The 27,416-nt window shown below is 39.4% G+C and overlaps 1 long non-coding RNA gene across 1 annotated transcript; it reads right to left on the reverse strand.

Moving 5' to 3' along the window:
- Positions 1–2,035: 2,035 nt before the first annotated feature.
- On the reverse strand, positions 2,036–27,416 carry LOC142500890 (uncharacterized). The gene is made up of 3 exons (XR_012803337.1): positions 27,301–27,416; positions 24,085–24,258; positions 2,036–2,165 (listed from the first exon to the last, which is right to left on the reverse strand). It is a non-coding gene; the product is annotated as an uncharacterized LOC142500890 (long non-coding RNA).

Consider the following 27,416-nt stretch of genomic DNA (forward strand, 5'->3'; position numbering starts at 1 on the left):
CCCATTATTTAACAAAAAGCTGCAGAAGTGATCCCGCACTTCCATTTGATACACTATGAGTTGTTTGTCCCTCTCTGTCCTTGTCCTATGTTCGTCTAAGACCTGAATTAGCTGTGCCAGCCAGCGAGTGGACACGATATTCAACTGAACATTTCACACAATGAATTCCTTGTGGTAGATAAGGCAAAGCTTAAATCATCAATAGGATTAGGCACTCTCTACAGGAAATTACAGACAGTGAGGAAATAGGATTAAAGCATTTTCAAGCAAAGCAGAAATCTTCTCAGCATTGCAGGGCACAAGGAACAAACACGCTACTTTTCCACTGCATTTTCCCCTGCAATAAGATGTATTCCAGCATACTAATAAACCAGAGCAAAATGTTGGAGACCCTTACAAATAACGACACCGTGTTTCTAAGCGGCTCAGCCAGACCAGATTTTCATAAACTAACAATACATTGGGAAAAGAGAAGAAAAAAATGTCAAAATGAAATTGGAGATATTTGTATTTAAAGAATAACATCATTTTGATTCATTAAACTAAACAAGCTTATTATGTTGTCTGCAGTTATTCTTCATCATTTTGTCTTTCCCAGATAAATTAGGACGTTTGGGCTTACTGATAAAACATCAATGTATTGAAAAAGAACCCACTTGTTTTTTGTGGACAGCCTGGATGCAGTGTTAACAGGATACAGTCCAATAGGGTATGGTGCTCAGACTAACAGTAAACTCTAGGTAAATAGAGGTATAATTCATATAATGCCTGGAACTCCCTTAATAGAGAATATAGTGTACAATATATACTAAGGCTTCATAGAAGAATAACGCCTAATGGGTTTCAAAAATGGCCATCAAACATTACAGCATATTAAACATCATCCATAATATATAGCCTGAATACCTTAAATTCAGGACAGGAATACATCCATAAGAATAAGGAACCCACATAATCCTGGGTGCCGGCTGTGCGTCCTTGCACTCAACTGGGGAGTTCCAAGGTATGCAAACTCCGCTAGAGCTGAGATCCAAGAAATTGAGGTGAAGTTCGGAGCACTAACAACGACGACTAGGAAATAAGATCAAGAGGTGTCTCCAATAAAAAAATTATGTATTAAATCACATGGATTCAAGACTTAAAAAAATGCACCTGTAAGTTTTGCGCAACCGCGCTTTAACGTGCGTAGGTGCATTTTTTTACCTCGAGTCCATGTTATTTAATTCATTCATTTTTAATTGGAGTCACCTCTTGATCTTATTCGATGGTAGTGCTCCGAACTTCACCTCAATTTCTTAGATACAGTGTTAAGTTGACTTTGTTTAGTTATATATTGTATGTATGATCCATACAATTCTCATCATCTGTCATTAACCCTTTGAGTGCCATAGGGGCCACAGCATTCGCGGTCACGTGATTGCTCCGTCACCAATGACAGAAAGGAAGGGGAGGAGTGTTCGCGCTGTTCCACTTCCTCATAGATTGAGTTCTACAGACGCAATTTACCTTAGGAAAACGAGCAGGAACTTTATGACGTTGATACTATGTCTTGGGGCCCATGGGGTGCTAGACTCCATACTGTATTGTGTGAGTGGCCAGCGCATCAAAAACAGATCAGTCCCATTGAAACATATGTATCGCCTGGACCTCTGCACTGTGACTAATCATTAATACAGCATCCCTTCTAGGGAACAGGGACTAGTACCTAGTGCCCACTATGTGTAGACCTTGATAAAGGGCACACGGCCCGAAACGCATTTGTGTGGTGCTTTTTGCTGCTGTCTGGGGGTGATGTTTGATCCCTTTATGGAATAAACCTTTTATTGTACCTGTGAGCCTCCTCCTGCTTTTTTGGCAGTGCGCTGCCCTTTTTCTGCTTTCTCTGCTTTTTGTCCATGCTGTAGCGGTTTGGTGTACAGGGCACTCACAGAGTTAATGTTTGGTTTGTTTTCCTTTTTATTGAGCGATATTTTTTAGCCTTTTCTTTTTGTCAGACAACATTTCCACCAGACATTCCAGTTTAATCATTAATTGTAAAAAAAAAAAACATTTTTAAGTTGCATATTTTGGTCAACTTATGGAAAACCATGTGGGAAGATGCCAACGCCTTTTAAACAGCCTTTGCCTATCTTCCTTTTTACAATGTCTGAATATATTCCTCCAGCCTGAAAGACAGAAAGACAGGAGAAATCCAACTTAAAAAAAACAAGCCATAAAGATAAAAGAGTTGCTAATGAATGAAAGGTTGTAATGCTGCATTGAAGGTTAGTGCGCTGGTATTGGCACAAACATTGCAACATTTCAAAGTGTTATTGATGTTGAGTGTGTTTATAAAGACATATGGATTCTGAATCTTTTACAAACCCATTTGTAACTTTGAACCTCATCACTGTGGGAGGTGTCAGCAATTCGTTGCTCAGTGTTACTTAGATCATTTCTCACCAGGCTTGGTTGTTTTTATACCAGTTCAAAGTCCTAGTAGCTGTAATGGTCCTGGAGAAAGATCTGCACACTGTCATTTCATCTATGAAGAGCTGTGATCAGCGGCGGATTTCAAAATCCGCACGCCCTTGGCACTTGCCTGTGTGGCCGCCTCCTTTCTGCCACCGTCCTGCTCCTTTGGCATCTCAGCGTCAAACGACGCCGCGGACGTCACGAATGCAGCATCGTGATGTCATTTGACTCTGGGATTTTAAAGGAGCAGGGAGGCGGCAGAATGGAGGCGGCTGACACAGGCAAGTACCTTCCCATTAGGTCCGATAGGCCTGAGTGTGCGGCAAATGCATATGATATCATTTTTGCCACCCCCAAATGTTGCCGCCATAGACCCGCGCCTAACGGACCTAATGGGAAATCTGGCTGTGATGTTAATCCGCTGAAATGTACCACCACCTACAACAAATCTGCTAAATCTGTTCAGAAATAATCAAATAAACTCTCCTCTGTTTATTTATAATATACAGTATTGGCCGGATAAAGCTATGTTATTTTTAAAAGCTACATTGAAAAATACTCGCCTTTTAAATCAACCCCTCACAATTTGGTGCATGCTACCAACAGAGTAGGAGTCTGCCCCTGCGCTGGAGAGGGGGGAGAGATACAGGAGGGGAGGGGAGGAGATGGAGGAGAGATACAGGAGATTGGGGGGACTTAGAGGAGAGTTGGAGAGATACAGGAGGGGGGATACAGGAGAGGGAGTTGGGGAGGCTATGCAGAAGAGGGGGGATACAGAAGATGGAGGAGAGATACAGGAGATGGCGGATAGATACAAGAGGGGGCGATACAGGAGAGGGTTGGGAGAGATATACAGGAGGTGGGATACAGGAGAGGGGGAGGGGATACAGGAAAGGGGGAGACATACAGAAGAGGAGGAGATGATGTAGGAGCTGGGGAAGATATACAGAAGAGGGGGAGAGATATTGGGAAAGTAGGAGTAGCCTATCAGGCATTTTGAAATAAAAATGTGAATTTTCCATCCTCCCAAAAACTGTTTTCTTTCCAGCTGCTTTTAAAATGAGTGTCGCCTTATTTTCGGGTTCACACTATAATTGGGCAAATACGGTCATTTAATGAGTAGTTTCAAAACATCTACAGTACATGTCCATATTTCTTCTTGTGGTACCAAATACATTGTTTCAAATACATGGTTTCAGAAGTTGACTTGTACTGTACGTATCTCTGAAAGATGATAAAAATGTGTAGATAAGGCTGTCACTTTAACATAAAGCCATTTGAAGTCTATTGATTTTCTGTCAAACGCCCCATCGTAAAATCACAAAATGTTTTTTAGGCTGATTGAGATGCACAAGAGAACTTGTTTGATTTAGATGTGTGTGTTCAAATTGCCATCTAAAGCTAAGCTTACCCAAGTAACAGAGAGTATAGTGCAGCTGCTGAATTAAATCAATGAAAGCTTTTTAGTAACTGAATATGATCAGGATCACACTCACCACTTGAATCTTGAAGAAATCTGCATTATTTTGCTATATACTTTTGCTTAATCGACCTGTACATGTCCTTCTATGTAAAGTATGAGATCCCAAACACCCTAAAACCAAACCAAAGATTTAGTATCTCTGTTCCCGTAATGAACTCTATCACCTGCTGGTAACCAAGGAGTAGAAATGGGAAAACATTTAGGCAAAATTCAAATTCGCTGAGAAAAGGTGCATTTGACTGCATTTTTTTTTAATATTCCCATTTTTTTTCGAGTTCAGAAAAAAACGCTACTATGATGTTGTTTTTTTTAATTTGAATACTCGAAAATGTGAAAATTAGCGACAATTCGCAAAAGCAACTTTCAGCAAGCAGAGAAAGTCTTCAAATTCTCAAAGAGAAAATGTGCTAAATGGCGAAGGTTCACAACAAATATGTACCACGTTTGTGATATTTTTCAAAAGTTTACAAAAATTCGGAGGGAGGGAACGCAAATTCAATTTCGAAGAGTTTGCCCATCTTTACTAGGGAGTATCTCGGTAAAAGTGTCGTATTTATGTGGGGTATATTGCAATATATGCGGGTAACACAGCAAAGCGCTGCTTTATATTGCAAAGATCTCCTAAATGTGTCATTGCATTGGAATCCTTAAAGCTGCGGACCAAGCAATATCCTACATGTGTGTTTGGTTCTGTACTGTGAGAAAATACTTGTAGAATTGTATTTTTTAAACAACTCTGAATTACATTTTTATTGTACAGTATTATAATGTAACAAGCCTTTTATGTTTCTATAGCAACCATTTACAAAGTCACATCCCCTTCCTCTTCTCAAACAGGTTCTGACACACTCCTTTTTTTAGCCCTGCCCTCTCTCTTGCAGTTCAAACTCAATTGTATCAAGTGACTGCCTGGTCACAGGATCTTCCAACAGACCATTTGTCATATTAATATGCATATGCGTTCCACTGACTGTAGAATACTCCTCTGCAGTCATTTAGTGAACCCCGGAGCCGAATCTTTGCCGATCGGTCACAGGAGACCGGATCGCTCGGCAACTTAGCTAATTACTTATCATTATGTGGATTGTATTGATGCACATATTAAAGGGAAGGAAAAAAATAATTCTTTGTTATTCCATAGCTGAGTAAGGACATTTAATACTATTCCAATACTTTATGTATATGATAATATTTATAATATTTGTAAAATCTGTGTATTACATTGCAAAATGCTATTTCCTTGAATAGTTGACAACCATAAATGTTAAACATTGAAAAGAAATATGCATTCTTCTTCAATACCAGTGTTTATTTCTACTCTTTATTAGATATCTTTTCATTGTAAAACAATAATCCACTCCCTGTGATGTTATTAATATTCTGTAAATTTCATTGTCAATTTTATTGCTCTTCTAATTTTATAGTAAATGGAGTCATCTTAATCAATATTCAAGATATTTTAATAGTGAAAGAATACAAATAAGCCCCAACTGGTCAACATTTGAAAAGTACTTTCCGGGGGATTTTTTATGAAAAAAGAAATGCAAAAGATTTATAAAACGTCTTTTGACCTGCTTTGCTTTTAGGGAGTTATTTATTAAGGGAGACAGCAGAAACATGATAATGTTTTCAGATAAAAAAGGGGCGCCTCACTCATAAATCTAGGAGAATTGGTCTATAAGCCCACAAATAATTAATAAACCTTGTAGCTGTGTGAGGTGAATATGTAGATGGTTGAATCCAGCAAAATGAGATGGCATGGGGATCCGCAGAAAGAGATGGCATGGGGATCCGTAGAAAGAGATGGCATAGGGATCCTCAGAATGAGGTGGCATAGGGATCCACAGAATGAGATGGCATCGGGATCCGCAGAATAAGATGGCATGGGTATCCGCAAAATGAGATGGCATGGGGATCTGCAGAATGAGATGCATGGGGATCCACAGAATCAGGTGGCATGGGGATCAGCAGAATGAGATGGCATGGGGATCCGCACAATGACATGACATGGTGATCCGTAGAAAGAGATGGCATAGGGATCTGCAGAATGAGGTGGCATGGGGATTCACAGAATGAGATGGCATAGGGATCCATAGAATGAGATGGTATAGAGATTCACAGAATAAGATGGCATAGTGATCTGCAGAATGAGATGGCATCGGGATCTGCAGAATGAGATGGCATAGGGATCTGCAGAATGAGGTGGCATGGGGATTCAAAGAATGAGATGGCATAGGGATCCATAGAATGAGATGGTATAGAGATTCACAGAATAAGATGGCATAGTGATCTGCAGAATGAGATGGCATCGGGATCTGCAGAATGAGATGGCATTGGGATCTGCAGAATGAGGTGGCATGGGAACAAGCAGAATGAGGTGGCATGGGGATTCACAGAATGAGATGGCATGGGGATCCGCACAATGACATGACATGGTGATCCGTAGAAAGAGATGGCATAGGGATCTGCAGAATGAGGTGGCATGGGGATTCACAGAATGAGATGGCATGGGGATCCGCACAATGACATGACATGGTGATCCGTAGAAAGAGATGGCATAGTGATCTGCAGAATGAGATGGCATCGGGATCTGCAGAATGAGATGGCATCGGGATCTGCAGAATGAGATGGCATGGGAACAAGCAGAATGAGGTGGCATGGGGATCCGCAGAATGAGATGCATCGTGATCCTCAGAAAGAGATGACATGGGGATCCACAGAATCAGATTGCATTGGGATCTGCAGAATGAGATGGCATCGGGATAAGCAGAATGAGATGGCATAAGGAAAAGCAGAATGAGGTGGCATGGGGATCCACAGAATGAGATGCATAGGGATCCGAAGAATGAGATGACATGGGTATCCGCAGAATGAGATGATATGGGAATCCGCAGAATAAGATTGCATTGGGATCTGCAGAATGAGATGGCACGGGGATCTATAGAATGAGATGCATGGGGATCTACAGAATGAGATGACATGGGAATCTGCAGAAAGAAATGGCATGGGGATCCCCAGAATGAGATGGCATGGGGACCAGAAGACTGAGATGTCATCGGGATCTGCAGAATGAGATGGCATGGGGACCAGTAGAATTAAATAGAATGGGGGACAAGCAGAATGAAATAGCATGGGAACAAGCAGAATGATGTGGCATGAGGACCAGCAGAATGAGGTGGCATGAGGACCAGCAGAATGAGGTGGCATGGGGACTAGCAGAATGAGGTGGCATGGGGATCCACAGAATGAGATGCATCGGGATTCACATAATGAGATGACATAGGGATCTGCAGAAAGAGATGGCATGGGGATCCACAGAATTAAATGGCATCGGGATCTGCAGAATGAGGTGGCATCGGCATACGCAGAATGAGTTGGCATGGGGACCAGCAGATTGAGATGGCATCGGGATCTGCAAAATGAGATGGCATCGGGACCCGCAGAATGAGATGGCATGGTCAGCAGCAGAATGAAATGGCATGGGGACCTGAAGAATGAGATGGCATGGGGACCCAAAGAATGAGATGGCATGGGGACCAGCAGAAATAGATGGCATGGGGATCAGAAGAATGAGATTGCATGGGGACATGCAGAATGAGATGACATGGCTATCAGAAGAATTACAGTAGATGGTATCGGGACCAGCAGGATCAGATGACTCATAATTAGCTTCTAATGTAAACTCTCAAGCACTTACCAGCACCAGTAGTGAGACTGATGGTTGTTGACTCCCCATCATCATTACATTTGTATACTACACTGAAAGAAACATAGAAGATCCAAGGTTCTTGAATTCCTACTAAGCATCATTAAAGTAATTATTCATTAAGCTAGAAACACTATAAATCCTTAGTTAGAACCCAAAGTTACGTAGTTATTTCTCCACAAAACATTTTTTTCCTGGTAAAATACAGAAAATTAGATTTTATTGGGTGGTTTATACAAAGTAGGTTGTGTAAAAATACTATAAGTAATCAAGTAAGAGGGTTGGTGTTTCACTGTTCTTGCCTATTTAATGAATACAAATATAGGATAAGTATCTATCATTCAAATTTAGGTTGAACTTGATGGAAATACTATATGTCTTTTTTTTCAACCTTCTCTACTACGCAACAATATAACTATGTAACTATGTAACCTGTCTCAAGCTGTTTCAGGTACCTTCAGAACTGACAATATTTCTGGCACATTCTGACTACATGAGTTATCTTCACAGCCTGTAAATCAGCTCCTAGAATGTTTTTATCTTGCAGGTAGGAAAGTGTCCCCTTATAAAGAAGTTTAATTTTGCTGTGTTATGTCTTGTATCGGGGCTATTGCCACCATTGGAGGTGTTACTGATTGGAACTCAGATGACTTTAGCAGTAATCAGCTTTCCTGCAGTGAGTAGTAATAGCAACAGTTAATGTTTTCATGGCACAGGAGACCAACAATCTAACAGAGAATTCATACTTATGTCATCTTTCAAATAGACACATTGCTTTTAAGGGCGACTGCAAGGATATATTACATACCTTGCTCTCTGTTTTATTGAGAAACTATTATACTAATCGGGCACTTTCACATGGAAATGACCATTGGCACTATCACGGTTTAATAAATAACCCCCAAACTCTATAAAAGAGCTAAATTGAAGAGTTGGACCCATTGCAATGAATAGAGTCTCCAATGGCCTTTAATTGCTGTTTAACTTTCATTATAACATTTTAATTCATCAACATTAATCCATGAATCAAAAATAAAATGACTGAATATTTTAGTTAAATACCTTTAGTATATACCTTTAAAAGCTGTGTGATCACTTGCATATTTGTTGTACACATTTGCTGTGCTGCAAACATTATTTTCAGAATTCATAATGTGATTATTTAATTTTAAAACTATTTAATTGGAACATACGCTATTATCAACAAGTACAGATGTAGCAGTCTTTATTGTTTTACGCTAGTGGGTTATGGTTGGATACTGTAAATTGTGATATTCTGCACCAATACTGCCATTGAATCCTATGAAAACTCTCTGATATTCTGAGTTATAATATGATATTACCTAGTAGATGAGGTTGAAAAAAAACATATGTCCATCGAGTTCAAATTATGTTACATTTTCACCACAGTTACTTATCCTATTTTTGTATTTACACGACAGTATATTGATCCAGAGGAACGCAAAACAAAAAACCTCAGTAAAACATTGCCAATATTAGAATGAATAATAATTGGATAATCAGATTACTCCCTGGATCAACATCCTTCCCATGTTTACTTATTTGTTATATCCCTGTATACCTTTTCTTTCTTAAAATATGTTCAACCTTGTTTTGAACAAATCTATTGTATCTGCCATCACAGTCTCCATGGGTAATGAGTTCCACATTTTAACTGCCCTTACTGCAAAAGAACCCTTTCCTTTGTTGCTGGTGAAATCGCCTTTCCTCCAACCTTAAGGGATGACCCTGTGTCATTTGTACTGCCCTTGTGATTAATAATTTGTTTGAAAACTCCTTGTACTGTCCCTGAATATATTTGTATATAGCTATCATATCTGCCTCTTTTCTAATGTAAACAAATCCAGATAAGCTAGCCTATCCACATAAATCTGAGTTTCCACCCCTTTTATTTATGTGGTGGCTTTTCTCTGCACTTTTTCTAGTTCCAAAATTATTTATGGAGGGTGCCCAAATCTGTACTCCATATTCAAGGTGTAATGTACTAATGCTTTATACAGAGGCATAATTATGCTTATGTTCCCTTGTTCTGTTATCAGTAGGATGGGAAATAAAATAAGGTGTCTGTAGAGGGAGAAAGGGGGTGGCCCGGTATTAAAGGGGTTGCACCCCATATGGCCATCACCTGACCTCACCAGAGAGACAAGGGGTTAACTTGACTACGGTCGACCCACTGAGCCCACCACAATGGAACTTATTAATATGTGTAGATATTAAAGTGCATATGTATTTTAATTTGGATCTGTTCTGAAAATGCAGACGCCATTTGCTAGGCTAATAAGTCATGAAGGGCAGACGGCTGAGTAGCCTAAGCACGGTGATCAAAAAGTAACTGCCTTGATTGTTATCCAATGTCTAGGGATTAAGTATTAGTCAATCAACAAACTCTGCCAGTCTAATTGTTACCTGATTGCCTGGGTTAGTCTGTTAGTCTGTGTCTCCACATTAGAGAGTGGATACAGAAAATTGTTCACCAATAGGCTGTGTTCAATGTTAAGAGTAGGGTTGCACAGGTATAAAAACTGTGTCAACCCAACAGTTTTTAGTTGTGCTTCTGATACCATCTTGAATGTCACTGGATTGCTGGAGTTGTGCTTCTGATTCCATCTTGAATTTCACTGGACTGCTGGAGAATTGCTATTGGCTACTTCTCCATTCCCCAACCCTAAGTAAGTGTTATCTTCTTGCCTGTTAATTGTACTATATTGCTGTGTTCACCTTATTTAAGGAATAAATTATATTTTATTATATCTAAGCCTCGTTCAGTTCAACCCAGATATTTGGTGTTCATTATATCTTGTCATAAGCTACCGTGACAGTGTCCATTAGTATTTCTTCATCAAATCATCAGCAATTCTGGACACTCACATTAACTTCATTTGATATGATCATTTCATTCAAAATCCTAGATTTGTTTTTTGTTATAAAGTAGTTGTGTAGTATTAGATAATACTTACTGCTTTAAAAAAATGAAATTAATAAACTCTTTGTGCCCTTTTTAAATAGTTTTGATATATTAAGCTTCCTTGGCTTGCTATATGAATAATTTAGGAAGTCACTCAACTTCCTCTTTCGAAATATGCGATTATATTTCCTCCTCCTATAGATACAGTATTGGTACAGTATATGCTGTACTGCTACAAAATGAAATAGACTCACAGAAGACGGATTAGCATTTTTATTATGAACTGCCATTGAATTGTCCTTCTCTCGTTCAGTACCTATAATGTTATGTATATTTTTACTGCTGATTTGAGTTCCAAGATTCTCTTAAAGGGCGAAATGTACAAAGCACATAGAAAAAAACACACTGCCTTGTCAGAATACATATAACATGGTATAGGACAAATGTGTCAAATTCACAGAATATTTAATAATGATAATACATGCAGCAAAAAAAATTAGATTGTAAGCTCCTCGGAGCAGGGACTCCTCTTCCTTAATGTTACTTTTATGTCTGAAGCACTTATTCCCATGACCTGTTATTTATATTATTTGTTATTTATATGATATGTATTACTACTGTGAAGCGCTATGTACATTTATGGCACTATATAAATAAAGACATACAATACTACATTGCCCCTTTTTTTCTTATTTGTATATGTAAAGCATATGACAATTAATAATTCTACATTCTTTCCTAAGCTGGCAATTGGTTGGTGATCCTGTTATAAATCTATCAAAATCCTGATTGTGTGCCTAACGATATGGCTGCTTCAGTCAGTGTAACTCAGCAGCTACAATGTATTCTTATATTACTACAGGAACATTCACTATTGTTACAGTTTACAGCACAAATTGCTGGGAAATTTGGCAACAAATTATCACAAAGGGGAAAGTGCTGCAAAGATCTTGCACTGCTGGGGAGGTGGGCTATACCTGCTATAGAAATTAAATGATGCTTTAAAACTCATTAACAACAGCATTAAGAGTGAAATAATTTTAAAAAATGCAGTATTAGCTAATATCACTGACGTTTCACACGTTTGCTTCTTTAAAGAACAGGACACACAGATATATAGTTAGAGGCTACTGTATCCTAAAAAAAAAATCCATTCCATATGTGCATCAATACAGTCTGCTTACTGACAAATGATTAGCTAAGTTCCAGATCTATCTGTTCTCCTGTAATCGATCGCTTTGCTCTGGGTTATTTAATTAAATTATTGCTGGACTACATTACCCACAATGCAAAGTTCTGTGTGGAAGATCATGTGACCAGGCAGTTACTAGATACAATTGGTGCACTGCTAGAGAGGGCAGGGCTCAAAAGCTAGAGCCAATCAGAAGGAAAAGGGGTGTGACTTTGCAAGTGGTTTCTATAGAAAAAGAATATGCTTCCTCATTAGAAACATTAAAAATGTCTTTAAATTATTATTTTTTATTTAATGCTACAAGAATTTTCTCTTAGTGCAGAACTGATTTATTAAAACAAAACACACATGCAGGATATTGCTTGAACTGCAGCTTTAACTGATAAATACGTTAAGACACAAAAAAGACAATGTATCAATAAAATAAATATACAAATGGAGAGAAGTAATTGTATTATAACTTATACAACAGATACAGTATCTATAACAAAAACAATACATTGTTGAAACACTGGCATGTCACTAAAACTGAGGAAAATTTTAAAGAAACTACTAAAACAGCCCAAAGAATGGTATATAAAAGATTTAGACATTTGGGAGATGCTTTGACACAAAGTTTATTTCCGCAACCTGAAGAACACAGTTGTTGGGAAAACCTAATGCAGATCATTTTAAATGTGGACGCTGCATTCGGTGTAAATATACTACTAATTAGAGATAGGCAAAAATTTTCTTCGACTTTGAAACCGACGTGGATTGGCCAGTTTCTTGGAGGCGAGGAATTCCACAGATCAGTCTCAATAGCAAATCTGTATTTTTTTTCTGAAAATCCGAGTGATGGATTTCAACGCCAAGTGGGTTCCTTGGGCTTGTGCACTCAGTATAGTTCTTATGAACTCACTTTTATTAAGTGTGGGGTGGGACTCATTTAAAAGAAACTTTGCATAGCCATTAGCATATCTCCCAGGGTATCTCAGATTTGCTCCTTTTTCAGAACAGGCATCTCTCCCTAATTTATTTGGAGGGGATTTTGAAGGGGATATAATACAGTTAACTGGAGACACTACTAAAATGGAACAACACCTCCTCCTCACAAAAACTATATTTCAGGTGTTTGGATTCTTACAAATCTGACCACTGGTTGTGAATCTGTTATGCAGATATGTTAATGTCCAGAATTTTCAGTGAAAGAAAAGAAATCTGGGCAGAATCGATTTAATGGCAGATTCAGATGTATCTGCTCAGCTTTTTTAGTACGCAATCCTCAGGTGGATTTTGGTGTGGGAATCGAATTTTGTCTGTAAAATCCGTGAAGTGGTATCAGACCAGTCCACCCATCTACTAAAAATTTAAATTGCTAGACGGACACATACACACACACACACACACACACTTTTTTTCTATGTGGGTTGTACAATTCGCCTTTTAAGAAAGACAATCTCGGAACACAAACCAGCAATTGGGAATATCCATAACATTACAGGTACTGAACAAGAAGACACTCCAATAGCAGTTCATATTAAAAATGCTAATATTTTTTCTGTGAATCTATTATGTTTTTTAGCAATAGACCATATTATACCAGTGTCTATAAGAGGAGGAGACTAAATGACTGGGTAAAATCTATTGGATGCACGAGTTATGTGCATTTGAAAATGTGGTCTGAATAAAAAGTTTAAATAAGAGAGTTTAATTATAATATTTAAATTTAATTTAAATGTTAACACATGATCTTGACAGGATTTAGGAGGAAAAAGTGGCGTCTGGATGACAAACTCCCTTGAGAAAGGCATAGAATGGACTCTAAAACCACTTGGTAAAATTTTTGACGGATGTGCTTTTTTATGTCTAAATTAAATATATATTTTTGATTCTACTCCTGGAGCAATTATGAGTGGTCCTATATGGCTGGGTAGCTTTATCTCCTATAAAGTTTGGTGTAGCCCCTAAGGTAAAAGAGAAGAGAAGACATTATCCCAGACTAGCTGCAGATGGATACTGAGGATAAACCCAAGAAACTGTGTGTATAAATAGGACAACTCCAATATACAAGAAAGGGATATCCTGAATGGGATAAGAATATGTGACACATAACTCCTCCAGATTGATACCTAGCATATACCTATATAAAAGATAAATATAATTCACCCATTCGGAAAATATTATATATACACATAATACCATTCAATATACCTCTTTAGATATAATACAAACAGGGGAAAAACAAATACAAAGTTATGGATATCTGCACCCAAAGATCTTAAATGTTATCAGTAGAAACAATGAGGCTTTCTACATCTGTAGCACACAAGGTGCTAACTTTCTTTCATTACACTAGGGGCTAAGTATGTATATATAATGTGTTAATTACAGCTAATTGGTCATTGATTCATAACAGTGTGTTAAGAGGAAGAATTAGCCACTGGCACAGTCAAACCCATAAATCCTCAGTCTCACATACTGTTTCATTTTAATGCTGTCCAAATGGAAACTCATTAAAGTCTATTCTCATGTTCGGAGTGTTTGCTGCTGAGAAAATACTACTGACAAGTGATAATGGAAAGAATACAATGTATTAAACTCAATTCATTGTACATGTGCCAAATGGCCCAGTGGTCTTATCTCTGACTTTGCTTCTAAAACTCTATTGGAAAGGTTAATAGAAAAGCAAGAAAAAAATAAAATGCTTTCTTGCTAAAACTTAATAAAATATTTCTCCTCCCAAAACCTTCATTAACCATTTGAATGAAAGCACAAATCACAGATTTGTTTCTGTCTTATTCAGGGGTGCAAATAAAAAAAAAAAGTAGTAAAACAACATTCACAAATATATGGTTGTTTTCATATCTATACAAAAACTTCTTTAAATAAAAGGTAACAAAATAGCAAATTCTGATTCTTTGAAAATTGGATTGATGAAGTATTGGAGGGACTTTCTACAGTAAATGGGTATGGGAAAATGGTATCCTTTCACTGAACCGTTTATCGAAGCTGCAGACAGCCTCAGTCCATTCAATCCAGTCAGTTTATTATGTGAGTTGCTGCTACATGTATTCTGTGATGATATGTTCAATGAGGTTCTTATAATAAAGGTGAAGCTCAGCCACTGCAACATCGTCTTCATGAATATACAGGATTTCCCTGTATATACATCCTATTGTGGCTCATCTTGCCAAATATATTAGGTGAATGTATGTGTAAACCTTTATTTTCTGTAAAATGTATTTGTGTTTGTGTCTCTTTATTCCCTGGGCATGCTAGTCTGGTAATACACTTACCCAGCATACACGCCCAGAGATCTGTGTTTAGCTGGTTCCACGAGGGGGTTGAGGACAAAGGAGAATGGGGAAGGGCTGGCCTCATAACTGGGAGCTATTGTCTGCCCCAGACAGAGAAGCACCTATCTCATCAAGAGATATCAAGTCAGCATTAAGAACATGGACAGGTAGACGCTGTTCTCATTGGCTGGTTTGGAATGCCCATCCTCCTTGACTCAGCCTCCCCATCATATACCCAGCCCAACATAGACGAGAACTTGTGCTGTGATTGGCCCAAAACACAGCATCTGAGTTAACATTGGTTGCTGACCCATTCTCCATGATTTCCTATGGGGATGGGGAATCTAGACAGGGGGCAGCTGATCTAAGCTCCACACACCTGCTGAGGCTAGTGTGGACAGGGACTAAGCGGTGTACACTGAGGTTGTGCCAGAGATATAAATATTACTGTCAAGACGTTTGGCAAATACAGATTAAAGTTGAATATGTCAACGGATTCTTTTAAATCCTTGCTGCAGAGACTCAACAACGGATTTTGACGAATCCAAGTGGCCTTATAATGAAGCAATCCAACAGCGAATTTCATTCTGGGGATATGATTTGACTGGTAAAAAAGCCACGGAACAGAAGGACCAAGGTTCGTCCATTTCTAGACATAATCAAGGGCTTCATAGTAAAGAGAATCCTCAACGGCTGGGATAGAGGCAAAGCCAAGCTGATAAAAGGAAACCAATAACACAAGATAGGCTGGAAACCCTGATTGAGGCGAATAAACCAGTAGGCACAAGCCTGGCAGAAAGGATGTTTGCCGTAGCATTTGTTGACACTATCAGAGTTGGCGAGCCAGTGGCAGCATCAAAAACAAGCAATAATTCTGACATTCTGGCCTCTGACATGGTCATGAACAAAAAAATCAGTCGCATGAAAAATCCCCAGGTCAGACAGATCAGGTAAGAAGGGGAGCACAGGCTGATCTCAGAAAGCATAGCAATAGAACAACATATGCCTGGTCAGGCTAATAAAACCATAAGAAAAGCACAGGCCCAGAACTGGATGTCATTACCTTATTCTATACCTATAAGCCCGCTCATGAGGTATCAATTTCAGAATGTGCTCAAGCGCTCAAGGATTACCATATCCGAAACGCGTAGTTCATGCACAGACCTGGACCTGGAGCTTTTTGGCTGCACGAGGACACCGTAACTGGCGCCTTCACTTTGGAATTGCAGTCCTGTATAGTAGAGGATCCAAGTGGAAAAAATAGCGGAGCACTGTGACAGTAAGTGAATAACAAAAAGGGGGGCCCACGAACCTTGGATGGGTTAAAAAATGCCTTTTATTATTCTGGCGACATCAGGAGAAAAGATGTGATACATCCAAGGTTCGTGGGCCGCACTTTTTGTTATTCACTTACTCTCACAGTGCTCTGCTATTTTTTCCACTTGGATCCTCTACTAGCAAGTCTTCGCAGCATGATGCACGTGGATCTACAGGACAGTCTGCAGAGTACCGGTCGTGAGTAACCATACTCTTTCCTGACCTGGAAAACCATGTGTAAACATTGTGTGTAGCTCTAGGGAGTTCTCCAGGGTAACTGATAGGGGAGATTGTTTATATACAGACTTCCTTGTCTATAGCCCTTGGTATCTATATACTCCTTCTCTATTAGCTCAGTCATACACCAACACATTTGGCATACACTTTGATTTATATGGCCCTGTCTCTACATAAGTGATTCATCTATCTATGTTACATTTGGAGCTTGAGCACTAACACAAAGAAGTCTGGTTTCTTGTTATCATTGTTGCAGTCCTGTATACCGGACGCGGTGATCGAGAGTACACTGCACCGGAGCGCGGGAGGCTGGCGGCGTGGTCCCGGAGCAGTTAGTTACATGTGTTACACTTTTAATCACTTTTATTTAAAAAAATTCACTTTTAAACTTGTATGTGTGGCGCTGTCTTCCATTATATACCCACTGAGAGGCTACACTTGTGGAAGACACGGAAGGGAGATTGTGTGACTTGCTGCAGGGAAGGAGCAGCATAAGAGTAAAGATACCTGTACAGACAATCAGTATCACACATGGCCGTGTGAGTACATCTATAGATTTGTCCCTCATTATTCATGTGCTATTCCATTGCGTTGTTTTATCATTCACTATCAATATTTTATTTGATACTTGTTTGCGCCCCCTGTCCCTTTCTTTTGCATATCTTATCACGAGGATCGTGGGAAGATCCTCCTGGGGCTGAGCAGCATACCTAGATCTGATGTGTTGGTTTGGCATATTCTAGACCTTGTTTTACATTCACCTGTCATTCTGTGCGAGTGTTGTGCTATGGGAGCGCCCCAGTTTACCTCTACCATTTTCCCTTAATTTTCCAAATGCAAGCACATTGTGCCAGATTGAAAGCAATATGGAATAATATATCCATCATTTGGGCTGAGATAACTCCGTGGATAATATAGAGTGGCAATAAATTGGGCTGGGATAGAAAATTCTAGTAGAAAGGTCAACAAAGCCATGGGTGAGTTCATCCTCTCCTGCAGTGAAAAGTTGCTAAAGCACTGGGAGATTAATATGAATGATGACAGCTGGCACAGCAGGATTTGCATGTACCTGCCTGAGAAAGGTTTAAAAGTATTCATAAGCAATATCAAACGGGTGTTCCAAATGTTGACACTTGAATGCAAGGTCACAGCTAAGGGTCGTCATGTTGGCACGAAGTTTAAAAAGGTCTCTGTTGCAGGGTACATGCACCACGCACGTGGGTTCTCTTGATAAGACTTCTTTATTGAGCCTTAAAAACATACAGCACACAAAACAAAATAGCTTCTCTTCAGCATACAAAAACAAAATAGCTTCTCTTCAGCAGACAAAAACAAAATAGCTTCTCTTCAGCATAGAAAACAAGGCAGCTTATCTTCAGCATGCAGGACAGACAGTTCATCACACATGTACTTTGAAAAACAGACCTTATAGCAGTAATCTCTTTAGTATTTCAGTCCTGTCTCCTGACCAGCTAGCCTGCATGTGTGTACAGCCTGGGGGTTTTAAAACACTTTGATTATGCAGCTGGGGTCAGACTAATTAAGCAGCTCTTCTCAACTGAAACTTAACCTCGTCACTGCTGCACTGCAAGCCTAAACATAGGTTTGCCAGGTATGGCTGGTGACGTTCATTCACCCTGTCACAGTCTCCATTAATGGTCCTCTGGGTTTCAGAACTGCCATGCCAAGCAGCTCAGTGATGCAGAGAATGTACAAAGAAGTGGGCACGGACTGTACGGTTAGACCTCGGTAGAGTCCCAAGGAGAGATTTGCAGGCTGGGGGTGCCGATTGTGCCGTTGGGCCGGTTACTGTCCAAATCAACATGTGAGAAATCTAAGTGCCAGCTGTGCGGTTGGGCCTAAGCTGCCACTGGGTGGATGTTAGTAAAAGTTTCCTGAGCCGGGGAAGAAGGCCAGCTGAAATATGGCTGATGAGGATCTTCCCTCACTGTCATTTCCGAGTTGGGGAAGGAGTGCAGCCGAAAGATGGCTGGTGCGAATCTCCCCCCATGACAATTGTTTAATGGCAATACTCTGAATATGTACTGCGGGGGCTGGCGGGAAGTTAATGCTTTGCCATATATTGTTAAAATAAAGCTGTGACCTTTTCTGACACTTAAATGTGTGGTGGTCTCATTTTTTGAGGTTGTCCAAATGCTGACGAGAAGGATCGGTGCATTTAGCCTGTTTAAGATTTCAACTAGGTCCACATGCTTCAAAATGTTGCATTCTTGAAAATGAAGGGCTTTTCCTATATCAGCCAAAGCAGTCAAATGTGCTGATTTCAGCAGAAATGCCTAATTCCCTGTATCGCCGCTTCGGCTGATATACTGTAGAAAAAGCCTTTAAAACATCTCCTTCAGTCCCGAAGGAATTAAAACAATGTGCACTTTCAATGCTACTAGGATATATAAATATTCCAACCTTTTTGCAATAACTAGCCTTATAATACAAATATGACTGTATAAAAAAATAAACACACAGATCCCTAACGGTCATGCCTTGAAAGTGGCAGCAGGCTTAAGATGCTTTGGCCAAAGGGTTAAACTAAATGACCCTTTTTCAAGAGAATATATAGGTATTGCACTGTGTATTTTTGTCACATTGGAAGTAGCTTTGGGCATCTTTGTTTGTTTTTTGTTGTATAAAATAATAGTTTCATATCACAGGTCTGTTCTGTCAGAATTATAAGGCTGAAGAAGGTGACAATCTATGCGTGGAGCACATTTTTGTCAGAAGGAGGTTCTATCCCGACACTTTAATATGTGACCAGTGACTGGGACAGTAGGGAATAAATTACAGCATTAGCTGTATATGTGCATGCGTATTTATGACAGTTTGCTACATTAATTCACATTTACTCTAAAAGAGAGTTGATAGCCCATAGAAATCTTTACATGGTGCCTGGGTAGTTTAATGCATTTATTAGCATTATTGATGCTTCAACTAATGCACAAAAGGTATTAAATGCAAGATGGTGACATTAAAACTGTAAAAAGTATGTTTGTGACATCGAATATATCTTGCCGTAGAATGCTTGGTGTTGGTGATGTCCACATTATTATTCAAATTGTTCTGAAGATAACCTTTAAAATGAAAAGGTCAAACCAACATGTAAGACAGTTCTCATATAGAGCCTCTATCTGCCGGATTAGAAGAAACCTCTGTCAAAATAAGGATAACTGGGGACTTGTCACGAAAGCGGTGCGGTCAATATATATAAATACAAGTATAAATCAGCACATGTATGTTTATTTGTATTTGTGGATAATCCATGGCGGAAGAGAATGAGGGAAAATTGAGGTTTGGTCTGTCGCAAGGGCAAAAAGATTAAAGGATTATGTTTAAGAGGAAATAAATCATGAATCAGAAGTGGTTGAAGATGTTGAGATGACGTGGTTAAGTCAGAAGATGGGTGAAGGAGAGGGAAAGGAGAAATGAGATGTTAGAAAGTAAAATATTCTAGTGTTTCTGAATCTGAGCAGGTGCGTGCTACAAATATTTATATAGTGAGTGTAGTGTAATTGATTGTATCTGTACAAATGGATATATGAACACATAAAAGTATGTGTCACAGGGAGCAAATGCAGGGCTGGAGTCCAGTAGTTGAGTCAGGCAACAAGCAGGTAACAATGGTCAGGAGACAGGCAGTGGTCAGAGGCAGCCGTCAGGAAGGTAGCGGTGGTCAGGAGAAAGGCAGTAGTCAGAGTCAGGCAGGTAGCGGTGGTCAGGAGACAGGCAGTGGTCAGAGGCAGGCAGGTAGCGCGGTCAGGAGACAGGTAGTGGTCAGAGGCAGGCAGGTAGTAGTGGTCAGGAGACAGGCCTTGGTCAGAGGCAGCCGGCCGGCAGGATGCAATGGTCATGAGACAGGCCATAGTCAGAGGCAGCCGGCAGGTAGGTTGCGGTGGTCAGGAGACAGGCCGGGTCCTAAATAGGGTCTGGTAATAACAATAGAGGCACAAGCTTGATCACTGGAAGAACCAAAAAAATCAGGAAGCAGGAAAGGGAGGTCTTTATAAAGGCCTGGCTGCAGCTAGGGAGCAAGTGCTGGTAATGAGGCAATCAGGCATCCAGAGGAATCTCTGAAGAATAGCAAGGGAAAGTAAGCAATAGTCCTGGTGGCAGACTGGTAGAAATCCAGGCTAGGACTTCAGAGACCAGGGACATTATATACAATATTATGTATATGTGCCTGTGTTCACTGTATAGCTACCAACAGTGGTCATTAGTATTAAGCACAAATTTAAATTTGCATTTATTTTGTATTAATCCATTTTTAAGAATACACTAATAGTAAATAATTATGTAATATAATGTTACATTGAAAGGTCTAGTTGCTTACAACTTATTTGGTTATTAGTTCCTTCTAGGTGGAGGCACCACCAAATCCTACAGTACTTTGTGAACTCCAGTATATATTAGGTCTGTAAGTGGACAAGTTGGATACAGTAAGTACACAGAACCTGGAGTTCAACATCAGCTAAGGTACTCGGCTGTATTAAATGGCGCATGTGAGATTATACTGTATATACATAACGTGCTACTGTACTTTGTATTCATTTGATTGGAAGCCATGAACTTCCATGATTACTTCTTTGCATCCTCCTGAGCAGTCTAACATTTCTTCTATCTCATGTTCATTCAGTACTCTCTCATCCTTGCAGTGTAATGGCTCAGTAGAAACCTTGACAGAACCATCACTTTTTTAACAACAAAATAATTTACCAGTAATGCATGCATTAAAGAGGAAGGCGCTTGATGTCCTTAAGTGCTGAATACATCATTTGAGATTCTATTTCAAGTCTTTTAGAGTGGGACTAAATTATTCCTTTCATGTATACTAAGTCTAAGGTAAGCAGTCGCTTTAAATGCATTATGCGAAGCGGTTTATTACCCCTGGATGACCACTATTTACAGTACGCCCTTATCTGCACTTAGATTTACTCCTGTTGTCTCCATGTGCTGATTACATTGCGAATGCTTTAGGGCAGGGACTCTTTTCTCCTAAGGATACGTTTATATTTTGATGCACATCCCCCCTATATTATTATATTCCCTATATTGGAATGTTTATAAAAATTGTAAGGCACTGCCGGGCACTATACATACTGTATAAAAACAATTATTCAGTACATATATTTCTGAGAATAAATAACACATTTATGGGAGAGAAATTGGATTTGCTTTTATGTGTCGGCTTTATTAACTAAAATCTGGTATGTTCTCTTGAAAAGTAGTGTACATCAATGGTTCCCAACTCCAGTCCTCAAGGACCACTAGCAGTGCAGGTTTTAAGGATATCCTCTCATTAGCCCCAGCTCATTTTGACTGAGCCACTTTTTGACTGAGACTGGGCTTGAGACCATTGCTGTACAGTATTTACTTTGCAAAATAACAGTGCTGATCTTACAGAAAAAGGAATCGAAACAAGGGAAATGCAATTCACAACGCAAAGCAATAATGGAAATATAAAACAATATATATCAAGTGCGCCAAGTGATTAAACCAATATATGTGTAGTAAAATATACCTGCTGAAACAGAGGCTATATACTCTAATAGTGGTGAGGCATCTACCCTAATACAGTAGGTAGGGGGTGCAATAATAAGACGGATAATGTTACAGTGATGTAATACAAAAAATACATAAACAACAACAAAAGTCCCCACTTAGAAAAAAATAGTCCAAAGTAAAAGAGGGTGAGAGTGTTCAAAAGGATATCAAGCTCCCTGGCTCTGATAGGGTGATAGGGTTCATTCAATAGATGAATATCCCACAGCTAAGCAGGAGCAGATATAGACGCGTGCAGGAACCATCTGCGGATTACTCTGCTATCCACCCGAGCCTCGAACCGGTGATATATGTTTTAAAGATCTTTTATCCTGTAAGGGCATTACTGTTTGTTATATTGTTCTTTTTATAAGTAAAAAGGTTTTACACTGTTGCACGTCCCTGCGCTTTTCTCTCCTTTTCTCTTTCCACAAAGTAATTCTGGTCAGTCAGAACTTTTTCTATGACTATAAAGCACCTTTTATCTGTTCAGTGGATTAGGATCATTTTTTCCATTCTTCCTTTTGGTATTTAACCACTAAATTGTATTTGGAATGATGCATGAGTTTCAGTGCAAGATGCATCATTTCCAAACCAAACGTTTCCAACGCAAAAAATACCTAATAACAGGAGATGAGTACTTTTAATCAGTATTTTATTTAGTTGATAGACATGGGAAATTCATAACAAACGAATGTATATATGTATGTCTATATTTATATAGCGTCATCTACATTATGTACATAGTGCTTCACAGCATACACGTGACAAAGTGTAACACATAATTGGAATAAGCATTTGACACCAAAGTAACATTAGGAAAAGAAGTCCCTGTCCCGAAGAGCTTGCAATCCAAGTAATAAATGTAAGACGTCACCTGTTTCTGTCAATAAGCATACAGTATGTTAAAGCACCAGTATGTTAAAGCAGCAGTCCAAGCTGTCTTTTTATTATTTTTATTTTATTTTTTCCCTTTAATATGTGCATCAATGCAATCCATACATTGATAAGTAATTAGCTAAGTTGCCGATCAATCGGCGAAGATTCGGCTTGGGTGTTCACTAAATGTCTGTCAGTGTAGCAGAAGAGGATCAAAGATGCAAAGTTCTGTATGGAAGATCATGTGACCAGGCAGTCACTAGATACAATTGGTAAACTGCTAGAGAGAGGGCAGGGCTCAAAAAGGGGTGTGCCAGTGCCTGTTTCAGAAGAGGAAGGGGATATGACTTTGCAAAATGTTGCTATAGAACAAAAATGATTGTTACATTCAAAATGTCATTCACACATGTAGATATTGCTTGGTCTGCAGCTTTAAAAAGCAAGAATCTGTGCCTGGTATTAAACACAGCACATACTGTAAATGACTGTGCTGTATTGTTATGCAATAAGTGTCAGTTATTGCTGCAAAGTGATAAGAATATTTTACAAAGCTATCACTAAAATATAACAGTTTTATAAAACATATGTTTATTACAAAGCACATGTACTTGTCTCTTTCGAAAAATAGGGTTGATTAACAATTGTATACCAACTTGTACATATTTCCATATGACTAGATATTTGTATTTCTTTTTTGAAAGACCTGTTGAGTTTTCATGGGCATGTGCTAAATTGAGCATAATAAAACTGTTTCCTTACGAAGCACTTCCACTGAGTCAATAGCTATTACAGTTTTATAGTCAGATTTGTTCAGCCCAATTTGCAAATATTTTCCATGAATGTAAGCAACAGAACGGTGTGTAGTCACTTACAGAAATAATCTAGACACAGGGAAACCTGGTCATTCTAACAGATGTTTTCTTGCCGTTATTATTGCAGTGATCACCACTTCTAGATGTGCTCCTCCTGAGACTCATTAAATACTTGCTGCATGTGAAATCTCGAAGGCAAATTGCTATAGTGTCTGATTTTTATTGTAAAAGGAGGTAAGACTTTGCCTACAGAATACATGACCGATGTTGTTTCTGGAATGCAATGTTTACTCATTTGTCCCACCATCATTTTCTTCTCCAACACTCATCAAATCCTGTTCTAAACCACATCTGCGCCACGGAGGGTCTCAAAGTTGCCAATTCCAAAGTGCGGGGAAACAGCCTCAGACGAGGAGAATCCTGCCTGTGCAGCCAACACAACAGACAATTTCTTTAAAGTGCAGGTCTCCTCTAAAACAGAGAAGCAAAGTAGATCGCTACTCACAAGTTCATAATGCAATTCTCCTTTTAATGGGACCACCAAGAACAGTGCAAAGACGTTTCAGGTCCCATATGGAACTTTCATCCTTTCAGTCTGACAATAATTTGGTGACATTATTTTAGTCGAGCTTTAATATTGTAGTGTTATTTCTTTATCAATCTGGAACGTTTGTAAACCTTGTTCTATTTCACTGTATATTACAATACTCCTGACCTACTCACAAGTTTTTTTCCTGATCCGACCCTACTTGAAAACTAGTTGTCGTTAATCGATGGACTCCATGGGGATAACTTTATTTGACAAAAGGAGTTGTAGTATACAGTATGTAAATGCAGGTATCATTTTTATTTATAAATGTACCATGGCTGGTCCAGATTGCCTCTCTGCCTCCTGTCACGTAAGTCCTTTGTAGCTACAGACTATGACAGGCAATCCTGTGGGCTTTTGACCCCTTCATGCTACTCTCTGAGTGACAGAAGAGGTAGTGACTCAGGGTCTGTGTATAGCCTATCAGGGTACAGATCTTGAGCCCTCCCCTTCTGGAGCTCAGGGAGGAAGTGCCAACTTAGAAGTATAGCTGAATCAACCCTCCTAGGGAGTGGAGGTGTGTAGCCGGTCCCCTCCCGGCTGGGAGAGGGACAGGCCAGTTAGTCCCTCATGGGCTGGCTGGTCAGGAAAGATCGAGGCCTCCATTAACAGAGAGCCAGCACCATCCAGAGGTCTGGGATCCTCTCATCATCATGCATCCACTGTGTATAACAACTGCTGTGACTGCAACAGCCAAATAAACCCCTTGGTTTTTACATACCCCTGCCTGAGTGTTCAGTCCATTTGGGCAAGGGGGGAAAGAACTGTGTTTTGGTGGGGTCTGACTCTGGAAGCTGCGGCGCTGACACCCTGAGGAACCATCATGATCATCAAAAGCCTGTCCTGGTCCCAACAACATCACGGACCACTCAGCTCTCCTGGACCCTCACAGGTATGAAAGCACCATTGACACTGGTAGTAATAGCAACATCTTCCAGAGGGTGGGGGATCATGTGTTACATAAAGATGAAAGAGTCACAAATATTTGGTAACTATAAAAGCAATACTTTCAATAGACAAAACCATACCCACTTTTTTTTTTTAAAGCTACAACCACTTTTGAAGTTTAATATACTATAGTCGTCTTATTAGAGTTACTGTAGTCAATGAAGATAACAGGAGTGTTCCTTAAATTCACTTTAACAGGTGTTCAACCGTGTAGTTATACCATTGATTTATATTGCTGTGTGTGGCGAAGATAGTAACCATGAATTGTTTCTTTTACACACGTACATTTTTTGGGTTGTTTGTATTTCCACTGCTCTACAAAAATGTTTCCTTTTAAAGACACTCCCGCTGCTGCCATTATATCGCTTGTTATGGAAAGGAGAAGAGTTCTGAACATTTGTCTTTGAAAGATGCACTTAAGCTCTGAAGAGGGCCTTAAAACCTCAAATGATATTCACTTGCAAGTTTACGTTTGCTGGATTAATTTTGTGTTCTAAATCAGGGGTGCGCAAACTTTTTAGTCTGCGCCCCCCTGCTCGCGCCCCCCCCCTTACTTTGTCACCAGCGTTACTGATGTCACAACGCCATGTGACGTCGCATAACCATGGCAACGTGACGTCATGTGACCCCACGGCATCACAGGACGCCGCATTGCCATGGCGACGTGTCGCCGGAAATCAGGTAAGGGAACTGACAGAGGCCTTGCGTGATCCGCCCGGCAAATAATTTAAGTCTTTTGGGGAAGAGCTTGTGGCCTCTGTAAGTGCCGCGCCCCCCCAGAAAATCTCACACCCCTGCTGGTCCCCCAGTTTGCCCACCCCTGTTCTAAATAGAATGTGAAGTAAAAGAACCGATGATAGGGTTTATAAACTGAGTCTAAAGCAACTCTGCTCTAAATCTTACTGGACTGCTGTTATACTATTACCAAAATATATAGTGTATCACCCTAGGCTTTTGAAGTGTGATACAAACATATTTTAATGGTCATCAAATTTCATTCATAAAAAATGGCGGTTCCATGGTTCTGTTTTAGTTCCTGTGAATGGCACTGTTTTGGTTTCACCAGAACTCAATTAGTTTTTACATTTATTTTAAGGTATGAGAATATAAACTTTTGTGTATACGTTTGCAACTTTTTTTTTTGTTCATAAACCCAAAAGTTCAACCATTATATTAAAAAAAAAAATTCCAAGGCTGAACCTTCCTCATGTTTTGGCTGATATTGTGCAAATATTCAACCAACTCGGGCATTTGAACAAATATATATATAAATCACCATCGCAATAGAGAGCTCAACATTAACACTATAAGCAGCACTGAATGGTTTACCATTGATTTGTTTTCATCTCGAAAAAAGGTTTCTTAAGCAAAATAAGGACACCATTTACATTATTCATTTACGTAAGGGGGGATATTGTTGAATAGTTTCCTGACATACTTTCTGAGCCCAGACAACCAAGCTCAATTCTTCCCCTGCAAAACATCTGAGGAGCATAGGTTGCTTTGGAATTGTAGTCTCAATATAATGCTGCTTGTGGAGCTGAACTGTTGCAACCTCAAGTTACATAGACAATAACCCATGACCCTCCAAAAAATTATCTGATATTATACTGCATTTCCTCTTTCCTCAAAGAAAAAGAAAATCAGTTGAGGGAAGTGGTACAGTAAGTTGTATATATTTACCGGTGTGCAAGGACAATCTTCTTAAAGCAGAATTTCCATCTCGTTAATAATTTATACTTACGCAATGTTTTGTAATTTAAGTTTTTTCATAAAAGTTACAAAAATAAACAGAGAACATCAACTGAATTATGTTGTGAGCTAAAAGGATGGAAACACAATGCACATTTTTCTGAAATAACACAAATGCTATTAGAAATCCGATGGTTGTGTCCCATGGGGGAGGCAAAGGGAAGAAGTAACCCGTACCTTGTCGTGCTCCTGTCCCTGAAATAGATTCCTTGGTCCCTGCCATTGCCCCTTCTCCACTCCATAACTTACTGGGGGCCATGGCTGGGGCCATTCCCCTCTCAATGCTCAACCAG

Source organism: Ascaphus truei, chromosome 8, assembly GCF_040206685.1.
Source record: "Ascaphus truei isolate aAscTru1 chromosome 8, aAscTru1.hap1, whole genome shotgun sequence".
Classification (NCBI taxonomy): Eukaryota; Metazoa; Chordata; class Amphibia; order Anura; family Ascaphidae; genus Ascaphus; species Ascaphus truei.